Raw genomic sequence first — 12238 nt, forward strand, 5'->3', positions numbered from 1 at the left:
TGTTTGTGTTACTTGTTTAATTGTGCTTTTGTGTTAGTTTTGTCACGTTTTAAGGGGATTTTGTGGGTTTGGGTGTGGCCGTCAGGCCGGCGTCTCAGGACGCCATGGTGGCTGGTGGTGGGTCTTTCTCCACGCTGACGCGGAAGAACGGCATCAAGGTGGGTGCTGGTTCTCCGTGCAGCGTGGAGGAAGTTTGTCTGGCTGTGGGTGATGTGATTGGGCACGGGAGCATAAGGTCGGCAGCACGGATGAATGGAGCGGTGGTGTGTTTTGTGGAAAAAGTTGAGCAGGCTCAACAGCTAGTGGAGGTGGGCGTTTCTGTAGGCGATTTGTTTTTACAAGTCTCGCCACTTACCTTACCTGCAACGAAGGTAACGCTGTCAAACGTTCCTCCGTTTATAAGTGACGAGTTCTTGATTAAAGAGTTGTCGAGGCACGGTAAGGTGGTGTCGCCGCTAAAAAAGGTTCCAACAGGGTGCAAATCACCTTTACTAAAACATGTTGTATCCCATAGGAGGCAACTCTTTATGATTCTAAATCGAAAAGATGACGAGTTAAATTTACGATTTCACGTGAGGATTGATGAATTTGACTATGTTTTGTTTGCCACGTCCTCAAATATGAAATGTTTTGGTTGTGGCAAAGAAGGCCACATCATAAAAATGTGCCCAGACAAGGCCGAACCGGCCCCGCAGGGTCCGGCGAAGCAGCAGGCGGCTGGTGAGAAAACAGGAAACCCGCCTAGTGAGGGTAGGGCGGCGGAGGAGCCCGCTGCCGCTGCGGAGGAATCCGCGGCTGCTGCGGGGAAACCCGCTTCCGCCGTGGAGGGACCCGCGGCTGCTGCGGGAGGACCCTCGGTTGCTGCGGAGGAGGCCGTGGCGGCTGCGGGGGAACCCGCGGTGGTGGTGGAAGAGCCCGTTACAAGAGAACTGGAGAGAGGTACAGTCGTGAGTGAGGGAGCGTTGGGAATGAGTGTGTGTGTGGGTATGGATGAGAGCACGGTGGTGTGTGGTGATGAGGTGAATGGTGGTGAGGGTGGAAGTGTTGAGGGGGAGAAAGACGGTGTGCAGAGAGAGCAGGAGGAGGTGAAGGGCGATGAGGAGCATTTAGTGTGTGGAGGTCAGGGAGAGAGAGTAGAAGAGGAGGTGGGTGGACAGAATGAAAGGAGGAACAGTGTAGAGTCGGTTGTTGGAGCAGGAGCGGAGGGAGAGACAGGTGAAACAGAGGAGGGGATGGAGCTAGAGGCTTCTGCCCCCATAAAAAGGCGCAGCAAAAGGAAAAATGTGGTGGCTGCTGTGCAAGCAAGTAAACAGGCCAGCAAGCTGGTTGCAGACAGGAGGGAGGTGTCAGATAGCAGTGACAATGAAGACTGGTTCTCTGACACCAGTGAGGTGTCCGTACACCAAAGTAGCAGTAAAGAACCTAGGTACCCGGTAGAATCTTACAGAACCTTTTTGCAACAAATCAAGGGATTGAGGGGAGTAAAAATAGAAAGTTACTTTCCAAATTTAAGACTATTTTATTTTTCTGCAAGATATCATATCAGAAACAAAGAGGTATCAGGTTTTACAGATACAGAAGTTTTTAGATTAAAGAAAATAATGACAAAAGCTAGGAAACAATTTTGAGTAAAAATGATGTACAGTAGTTTTTTATTATTATTTTTTATAAGGTTTTTATGTTTTGGTTTTAGCTTCTTACCCAATATGGATTCTTTTAAAATTGCATCTTTGAATCTTAACGGGGCGAGGGAAGCTCAGAAACGTGCATTGATATACCAAACATTAAACCAGAAGAAAATTGACATCATTTTTTTACAAGAAACTCACAGTGATTCCTTAATAGAAACAGACTGGGGCAGAGAGTGGAGGGGGGAGGTCATTTTAAGTCACGGCACCTCCCAGAGTGCAGGGGTGGGCTTTCTGTTCTCCAGAGCTTTCACCCCAAACTCCACAGAAGTTGAGCATGTCGTTCAAGGGAGGTGTCTTTTAGTCAAAACAAAATTTGATCATTTTAGCCTGGTTTTTATCAATATCTATGCTCCCATCACCAATGCAGAGAAAAAGCGTTTTTTTGAAAAAATTGGGGAAAGGCTGGGTGATTGTGGGTCGGAAGATTATGTTTTTATAGGTGGGTATTTTAATTGTACGGAAAACGAGTTTTTAGATCGTAATCATGCAGAGCCGCATCCAGCGGCCCAACATGCTCTGCGGCAGCTGGTCTCGTCTCACGGCCTGGTGGACGTATGGAGGAGGATGCATGCAGGCTCCAGGCAGTACACATGGTCCCACATTAAGGAAAACCGAATCTCTTTAGCTCGACTTGATCGTTTTTATTGTTTTAAACACCATTTTAACGTGTTTAAAACATGCCAGATTTTACCGGTGGCTTTTACCGATCACTCTTTGCTTTTAGGTAGTGTTTTTATCAGAAACATTTTACCTAGAAGCGCTTACTGGCATTTTAACTCTGTTTTAACTTATGATCGGGGTTTTAGGGAGATTTTAGGTTATTTTTGGACTGGTTTTAGACAGAGAAAGTCTGATTTTATCAGCCTGAGACAGTGGTGGGACCATGGTAAAGTGCAAATAAAACTGCTGTGTCAGCAGCATACTCTCAATGTCACCCGTGACATCACCGGATCTATTAGAGATCTGGAGATGAACATCGTGGAGTTAGAACGACTTAGTGAATCCACAGGAAATCGAGAGCACATTGAAGCTCTCAAATCTAAAAGGCTAGTTTTAGCAAACCTGCTGGAGAATAAAGTCCAAGGCACATTGGTCAGGTCCCGGATCCAGAACATCACGGAGATGGATGCTCCCTCTAGCTTCTTCTTTAGCTTGGAGAGGAAGCACGGGCAGAGGAAGCAGATCCACTCTTTGCTGTCGGACACGGGGCAGCAACTGAGTGAACCAGGGCAGATCAGGAGGAGGGCTGTGGAGTTTTACCGTTCTTTGTTCCACAGCGAATATAAAGAGAACGAGGAACTGTTCGAGGAGTTCTGTGACGAACTGCCTCAGGTCTCCGAGGAGACAAACACCGAGCTGGAGCGCCCTCTGGGGCTCCAGGAGCTCCACACAGCCCTCCTCAGCATGCAGGGCCAGAAGTCCCCAGGCGTTGACGGGCTCACTGTGGAGTTCTACAAGGCCTACTGGGATCTTCTGGCCCAAGACTTGCTAGACGTATACAATGAGAGCCTGCTTACTGGTTCACTCCCCCTGTCCTGCCGCAGGGCAGTGATCACCCTGCTGCCCAAAAAGGGAAACCTGCAGGACATCAAGAACTGGCGCCCCGTGTCCCTCCTCTGCACCGACTACAAAATTCTCTCCAAGGCCCTGGCCACTAGGCTGGGAAGAGCTATGGAGCAGGTCATCCACCGGGATCAGACCTATTGTGTCCCCAGCAGGTCCATGGTAGATAACATCTACCTAATTCGGGACGTTTTGGAGGTCTCCGGTTCATTGGGTTTGCAAACGGGCTTGATTTCACTAGATCAAGAAAAGGCATTCGACCGCGTCGAACACGGCTTCCTCTGGGAAACCATGAGGAGGTTTGGGTTCGGCGAGGGTCTTATCGCCAAGATCCAGGTTTTGTATAGTGATATTGAGAGTGTGCTGAAGATCAACGGCAGCATGTGTGCTCCTTTTAGGGTGTGTAGAGGCGTTCGACAGGGCTGCGCGCTCTCGGGGATGCTCTACGCACTCTCCCTGGAACCCCTCCTCCAGAAAATACGCTCGACTGTTCACGGTCTGGTTTTACCCGGTTTTAAAAACAATATGGTTTTATCTGCCTATGCTGACGATGTCGTTGTTTTTATTAAGGATCAGCGGGATGTCACTGTTTTAACTGAGATCACGAAAAAGTTTTCAATTCTGTCCGCTGCGAGGGTGAACTGGGGAAAAAGCGAAGCCCTGGCAGTCGGCGAGTGGTCCAACGGGCTCCCAGTTCTCCCTCAGGGTCTTTTATGGAAAAAGGATGGTTTTAAATATCTCGGTGTGTTTTTAGGCGATAAACATGTTGTAAAAAAGAACTGGGAAAATATTGAAGAAAAAATGAAAAACAAGTTATCAAAATGGAAATGGTTACATTCACAAATGTCCTACCGAGGTAGAGTGTTGGTTTTAAATAATCTAGTCGCTTCACAGCTGTGGCACAAACTTGCGGTGTTGGACCCGCCATCTGGGCTACTTGCAAAAATCCAAACAGAGATGGTCAATTTCTTTTGGAACGGTCTGCACTGGGTGCCACAGTCTGTCTTGTTTTTATCAAGAGAGGAGGGGGGTCAGGGCCTCGTCCACCTGGCCAGTAGAACGGCTACTTTTAGATTACAGTTCCTCCAAAAGTATTTGACAGGTTCCCCTGTATGGAAGGACGTGGCCAGCTGCATTCTCAGACGTGTTAATTTTCTGGGGCTGGATGCTGCTCTGTTTTTAACTGATTTTAGTTTTTTAAAGTTAAAGGGGTTGCCTCAATTTTATCAAAGTGTTTTAAGATCCTGTGCTTTTTTTACACTGCACAGGACAAAATCGCATAATTCTCTGCATTGGCTTTTAGAAGAACCGTTGATCTGTGGAGCGAGATTAGACGTCTGCGACAGCACCGTGCCGGGCTGTTCTGAGGCGCTGTCTGGGTCCGGGACGGTGACCCTGCGGCGGCTGATAGTGGTGGCTGGACCGGACTTTGCCAACGTCCAGGAGGTCAGCACACTGTTGAAGATCCGGTCCGCCAGGCTGACACAGCGCTTCCTGGAGAGGGTGAAGGAGCGAATGACGGCTGGGGAGAGGCGGCTGCTACAACTACACGCCACGAAAGAGTGCCTGCCTGATCCGAATGACCCGTTCCCTGACGTGTCCCTGGATCCCAATTTTGGGGAGGAAAGTGGCCCCCTGCTGCAAAGCCCAGGATTAGGGATGGAGCTCTGCAAAACGGGGCCAAAAATACTATATAAATACTGCGTAAAGATCCTGAACAAGAGAACTCTTTGCAAAAGATCCGTCAGTGTATGGACTGACAAACTGGGAGGGCAAAAACCTCAGTGGAGGACTTTATACAAACCTCCGATAAAGAAAAGGACTGGTGATCTGCAGTGGCGGATCCTGCACGGTGCCATCGCCACGAACTCGTTTTTATCGGTCATCAGTCCTGGGGTTTTAAACGAGTGTCCTTTTTGCAGTTTGTCCGAGAGTGTTTTTCATGTTTTTATAGATTGCGTACGTTTAACTAGTTTTTTACATTTTTTAGCGAGCATTTTTAGCCTCTTTGGCGTGGTTTTTACCAATTCTGTTTTTATAAATGGTGTACATTATAGTCGATCCACTAGTTTTAAATCCCGGATTTTAAATTATTTATTAGCCGAGGCCAAGATGGCTATTTATATAACTCGACGGGACAAAATGCAGGCTGGACCTCAACTCGACGTGGTGACTCTGTGGAAGGTGAACATCAGGGCTAGGTTGAGGTTAGAGTTTTGTTTCTACAGAGTCACCGAAAATTTGACGGGGTTTTTAGAACTGTGGGCTTTTAATAATATATTGTGCATCATTTCTGATCAGGGAGAACTAAAATATAACAAAGTGTTAATGTAAATATTTATTTGTTTTAGTATCTTTGACCTGATTTATGTAATGTTTTTATTGTTGAATTATTGTACAATAAATGTATTGTTAAAAATCAAAATCTTCTTCTCTCTCATCTCTATCCTATTCTCGTACACCACCTAGTGGTAGACACAACATTCCCCCCTTACTTGAAAAGATTGCATGTACCCATTTAGTATAAGACTGAACATCAACCTCATTTAACAGTTTGTATGTCACAAATATAACTTTAGCTGTAATCAAAGTAGGTAATTACTTAAGTACACACAACCAAACAAATATATTCAGCAACCCTGTACTTTTTAAACTCTAACACTTGAAGTTACTATGGAAAATAATTACCAAATGTAACTATTGTAAACATAAAATCCAGGTATTTGTAACCAGTTTGTACCATGAGAACTAGTTCACCTGAACCCTAAACATGTAACACACAATCATTTATGTATTTATTAATCTTTTGTTTAACCTGGTTGAAAGTCCTTGAACCACACAGGTCGAGAAGAAGTTCTAGCACTTGTCCTCTGAACCACAGGGTCATGCTTTTCTGGTTTTGTCGTTTTACATGGAATACCTGCAGAATAGCATGAAAGTCTGGCAGCATTCCACCTTTTATTGTCACTGAGTACATAAGTACTTCCTCCAATCTGTTTTTCAAAAGACAGCGGTGAAGTAAATCTTGATGAGCCTTTGCGAACATGATCTGGTCTTTTTACCCTCACCATGTCTCCAGGTTTGAATGTTGGTGTCTTTGCTCCACGGCGCTTGTCAGTATACTGTTTAGACTTCTCTTGTTTCTGTCTAACTGTTTCTTGGACTGTAGTGCATTTTCTGCTTTTCTCTGAACTTGGAAAGATGCTCACTTTTGTTTTCATCTTCCTGTTGTGCAGTAGTTCTGATGGAGATACTCCAGTTGTATTATGTGGCGTTGCTCTGTAGTTTTGTAGGAAATCAGTCACTGTAGTTTTCCAGTCTTTCTGCATGTGTTCAGGATTGTCTCCTTAAGAACTCTATTCCATCTTTCAACAGAACCATTGCACTGTGGATGGTACACACTTGTACGCAGATGAGATATTCCCCTTTCTCTGAGAAAATCTGCGAAAGAGCTGGAAAGAAACTGCGGCCCATTATCAGTGACTATGTAGTCGGGGTTCCCCTCTCTGCTAAAAATGGAGCGTAGAAATGTGAGAACAACATCAGTAGTTACAGTGTGAGAAAATACCACCTCTGGCCATTTACTGTAATAGTCCACTAATGTTATAGCAAATCTACATGAAGAAGCAGCAGTTTCAAAGGGACCCACGATGTCCAGAGCCACTTTCTCCCACGGTCTGTTCGGCAGTTCAATGGGTTGGAGAGGAGCAGGAAGGATGCCATCTTTGGAAATGATGTGGCCAAGAAATCTGAGGCTGGACTGTCTAAATGTACATTTTTGCATGTTGAGTGTCAGACCTGCATCCGTAAGACGCTGGAGCACAGCATGCAGGCGTCTGTCATGTTCCTGTAGAGAAGATCCTGCAACAATTACATCATCCAAGTAATTGTGCACACCAGGTAGCCCTTTAAGCACAGTTTCCATAATTTTTTGGAATGCAGATGGAGCAGAGGCCAACCCGTAGGGGACACAGCAGTAGCGGAAAAGTCCTTTGTGTGTAATAAAAGCCGTGAGGTCCCGACTGTTCTCATGTAGTACAAGTTGGTGGTATGCAGATGCCAGATCTATGGTGGAGAAAACATAGGCGCCCCTGAGCTCACTTAAAAGCTCATCCATGTGGGGCAAAGGATGACTGTCTGCAACAATAGCTTTATTAGGTTCTCTTAAGTCAACACATAGTCTTGGTCTGCCTTCCTTTCTTGTTGTGACCACAATAGGAGAAATCCAGGGAGAAGCATCAATGTGTTCGATAATGCCCTCCTTCAGAAGGAGATCCAGTTCCTGTGACACAGCTTCTCGTACTCCAAATGGAAGTTGTCGGACTTTTTGCTGAACTGGAACTGCATCCTCACGTACTTTAACTTTGTGCACAAACCCAGCAACACAGCCAATAGAAGCAGAGTCTGTTTTTGTTAGCAACACAGGTGCAGCAGAAGAAGCATGTTCAGGAGGTGGGACATGGATTGAATCATGGCTAAATGTCCATTTCAGTGCTTTTATTAGGTCCAGTCCGAGTAATGCAGATCCTCCTTTAACCACATACAAAGAAGTAGGAGAGGTGTTGTTGTCAAGGGTAACTGTGGATTCCAAACATCCTATTACAGGAATGTCCTCTTGGCCCCGGGGCAACCCCGCCGGTTCCGGTGGCGCAGGGGGCTCCGCCCCCGGCGATGGAACGGGGTTCGCTGCTCCGGCTAAGTTCAGAGGCTGCATGCCGGAAGCCAGTTGTGAAGCTAATTCCGAGACCGTGGTTTTTAGTTGATCCATCACCTGTCCCTGGAAAGTCTGCTGATCCAATAGGGCGTGAAGCATGGCATCATGACGAGCTAGGTGGTCGGCAGAGGTTGGTCAGGGTCTTGTGTGAGGACCTGCTGGGTCAACATGGCTCAATCGTGCTAATTACAATAAGCACCTGGAAAAAGAAGCATGTCAAAACCAGAGTAAAGAGAAGGATGATTCTTGGAAGCTTTAATATTTTTGGTGGAACTGATGTAAGCACTAAAACTGTTTGGATTGAATCAGATTTCAAAGGTATGCCTGATAGAAGAATTAGTAGGGTATAAAACAGCTTCCATTTTGAAGTATATAAATGTATTTATGTATGTTGTAACATAAATGTGTTTTGACAGTTTTTAAACATTGTTAATAGCTTCTTCCAAAATGTTCCAAAACACTCTTACAGAAAACGTTGTCACTCAGATTACATTATGTTTGTTAATCCAAAGAAAAGAAAAAGTAAAAGAAAAGGCAGTGTCAAATTATGCTACATGTCATCAAAATTCAAAGTGCTGGAATTGTCTTCTTTTGTCTCATTTCTCAGTGTAGCCCTAGGGGGCAATGTATATTTATTCAGGATTATGCTGTTGCTGCAGAAAAATCCATCAATGTTGGCTCAGAAGAAACAGTCCCTCAGTGGCTCTCTTGATTCAAACCACCAAACACAAGAACCATGGAGTTCATGATCAGCACAGAGGGAAAACATTGGAAGAGATGGAACTGTTGTACAAAGATATGTACCTGAGGAAGTCTTAGAAGCACTATTTTTTTGTTGTTTTTTTCAGTTTTTGTACTTTTTTTCCCCATCGTATGCAACTAGAAACTTTGAAAAAATAAAAAGTAAAAAAAGGCAAGTGCTGTATTTTACTCCATGTGTTGTAATAAACAACTGCTAATGCATTTCTCCACCACTCTTTGTACACTGCAGTTGGCAGGTCCTTTTTACCTGTCCTATGATAAAATATGGTAAAGACCCATGATGCCTCTGAATACAACAGATTCAAAGATAGTTCAACTAATAAACTCTCTGAAGAGGAGACAAGATCATTTTATGACATTTATTCCTATTTGCCACATCAACAAACTAGAGTAAAAGGTTTGCCATAAACTAATCCTAAAGTGAAAAAGGCAACAGTGTGCAGACAGAACCTACTGACTACAGAAATAGACCAAATCAAAGACAAACATCTCTTGGCTACAGTCATGCAGTGATCACTGACTTTCTCCTTGTATGAGGTTTTATCATAATTTTAAAAAATTATTTGTCAAACTCACATTTCTAAAAGACTTATGAGTGGATGTCCTCAGGATGGCCTGGAATCAGCACATTTTCTAGCAACACCTAAGCTACTGAGATTGATTATTGGTGACATAAATAGTGCAGAGCTTAAGCTTGATGTTGAACGATGAGCGCACTGCTGCGGCTGAAGAACTACAGAAACACACCACAAAGACAACAAATGCTCAGGAAATCTGTACTTTCTGGTACTTTCAGTAACTTCCATACCAGAAAACCTTTCTTCTCTTTTCCCCTCCTGTAAAGTTATCATGACATATTAAGTAGAAAATCAATCAGAAGGATCATTTTAATGCAGAAGTTTTTCTTGATTTTGCTTGTGATGTGAACATAACTTTACTGCTAGCTAAGAAAAATTAATGACAGTTACTGGCATTAATTTTTCTTAGCTAGCAGTAAAGTCAGTGCACAAACAACCAAAAACTTTAAATTAACATTCATGTCCCAATGATTAATTGATAAGTTATGCCCATCAGGCAAATGATTATTGCCTCCTCATTATTAGACTATTACTCCATCATTAAAGCAACATTAGAAACCCATTTTGTGTGGAGTGCAGTTAGACACAAACACATTTAAGGCATACTCAAGAGAAATCCATTGAAAGAAGCATGTGGGTTTGTGGAAATTTAAAAAACACATTCTGAAAAGTCCTGTGAATGCATCACAGTGATTATCAGATCATGCAGATAACAGAGTTGGGCCCACTGATGGTCTAACAGAAGAAAGTTGTTGCTTGTGTCGAGTCTCTTCCAGCAAGTCGACCAACAGTTTCTGTAATGGACCTTTAAGATCCTTCAGCTCAGCGCTGGGTTCCAGTCCAAGTTCATCACACACAAGAGTTTGAGAAAACATTGCCATACATGAATGTGTGCGGTTTGCTGAAAGACTTTATCAGGCTCTCATCTTAGGAATAGTTGGATATGAAAGTACAGAATGTTAGTGAAGAAGCACAATCCTATCTGAATACTCCAGATTAGTACCAGAGGTGACCTGTAGTCACATTGGATGGTTTCCCGCACCCTGACGGAGTGTTAGGGTTCTGAAGGCCTGTCATTCTAAAGTCTCGGTTCTATCTGTACTCCATCTTGTCTGGGTTTCCAACATGCAAAATTTTTTCTGAAGGCCAGACAAGACCAAACCTGCAACAATAATTTTTATCTATTTATTTTTCACTGCCATTGAGTGTGAAACATTTCAGTGCTTCCTTTGCGCATACTCATGATGACAATTGAGATGGATGAGAAAAAAGAGGGAGAGATATTTTCCAATGCAAACATAAGGCTGTTTCTGTGTCATGCTATTGCTTCCACTCACTGCCGGCAGCTGATCTAAATCAACTAACATTGACCTGGACGGATGCGCTCTGCAGAGTTGTCTGGTCTGAACACTTAACTTGTTCACCTGTTTGTCAGATTTGCTCTGGAAATGGGCTTGAGGGTCTGACACACAAGTTTAGACTATAGTGGTAGTGCATCTAGTGCAACCAGTTAGCATATGTACACTTGGGTGTTCACTACATCACTGAAGTATGATGCCAGCACAAAACCATTGACACAACCTTTTTGGATTCATCCTTGTTCTTCAGAATTGCACCATGGACCCAGCATCATCATCAACCTCTGACAATGATCAAACCGTGTTTCAACCGTGCATGGGGTGTAAAATTTTAGCAGTCCCGTTTGTTCTGTTTGGAGGTGTAGAACATGTTTTCCCTTTAGTCCGTATCGGTTCCTGAATGCTGCCCCAGTGAACATTTTAACACCTGCATGTATCACAGTACAGGCACCTAAACCCATTCACTGAGATTCACTGAATGATTCCACAATGGACAGACAATCAAAACGCATCATGCTTCTGATGTGTATATAGCAGGGGTTGCATCAACTAATCGACTCTTTACTCTGCAATGATTTTATGGGGCCAGTCCACTAGTCGCAATTATGTGACAAAACTGATTTTTCCAAGAAAATGAAAGAAAGTAAACTAGATGAGTTTGTCAGACAGCTCAAATTGTATAAAAATGGAAATAATTTTTACAATCCTGAGGATTTTGATAGAGGCGATCTCTGCCACCGTCTCCATGTCGGTTCAAAGAAAAATTGAAAATTTCAGCAAGGGCTACTGGAATAAAGACTCTGCGTGGTGCAGTGGTTAGCGCGGCGCCCTGCATAGAGACTGTAGACCTCTGTAGTCTGGAGACCGACTCCCATCCTCGGTTCGCTGGGCCCATGCCTCTCTCCCCAGCTGCCCTCTCCCTGTCCCCTTCCTGTCGGATTGCTGTCAAATAAAGGCAACTAGTGCCAAGACAATTCTTTAAAAAAAGAGAGAGAGAGAGAGACTACCGGAATGATGTTGGGTTTTTTTATTCGTCCAACTGATCAGCGTCACCCTGCATGTTGAAGCTAACCTGGCAGCTTTATGCTCTCATAAAAATACTATTTGACAAAATCTGGAAACTAAGTTGAAGCTTCATCCTGAGGATTTGATAGAGGCGATCTCTGCCACCGTCTCCATGTCGGTTCATCCCGCAAAGTCAGAGAGCTGCTGCTGAGTCAGCGGAGCTTCCTGCTGCGCATCGGGGCGCAGGAGCAGCAGGCGGCATTGCTGAATTCAACTGTAACCACACAGGATCCGTTCATAACAAGTTTGGTTTGTGATGTTCCAAAAGCACCATTGTAGTCAGTGTAATAATTTGACTCCTATATGTGCAGCTGTCCAACATATGCGATCATCAGCCGGTGTTTAAAATAAAAAAAGAAAAAAAAGTCAGACTCAACTATGTGCAACTTTTTTTCCGCTGCTCACGAAAAAGTCTGTGATAATGATCTGTTTCTTGTTCTTTCAATCCTGCGTAATATAATTAATTATGAGGGGGATTATCAATAATGGGCTGAATATTGCTGATAA

At 44.0% G+C, this 12238-nt stretch overlaps 1 protein-coding gene across 8 annotated transcripts in view; it reads right to left on the reverse strand.

The window, feature by feature from the left end:
• The window catches only part of agrn (agrin), a 466151-nt gene that overhangs the window by 380604 nt on the left and 73309 nt on the right, over window positions 1–12238 (reverse strand). The gene's annotated exons all lie outside the window — the stretch shown is intronic.

This window comes from Xiphophorus hellerii, chromosome 1 (assembly GCF_003331165.1).
Source record: "Xiphophorus hellerii strain 12219 chromosome 1, Xiphophorus_hellerii-4.1, whole genome shotgun sequence".
NCBI classification, from domain to species: domain Eukaryota; kingdom Metazoa; phylum Chordata; class Actinopteri; order Cyprinodontiformes; family Poeciliidae; genus Xiphophorus; species Xiphophorus hellerii.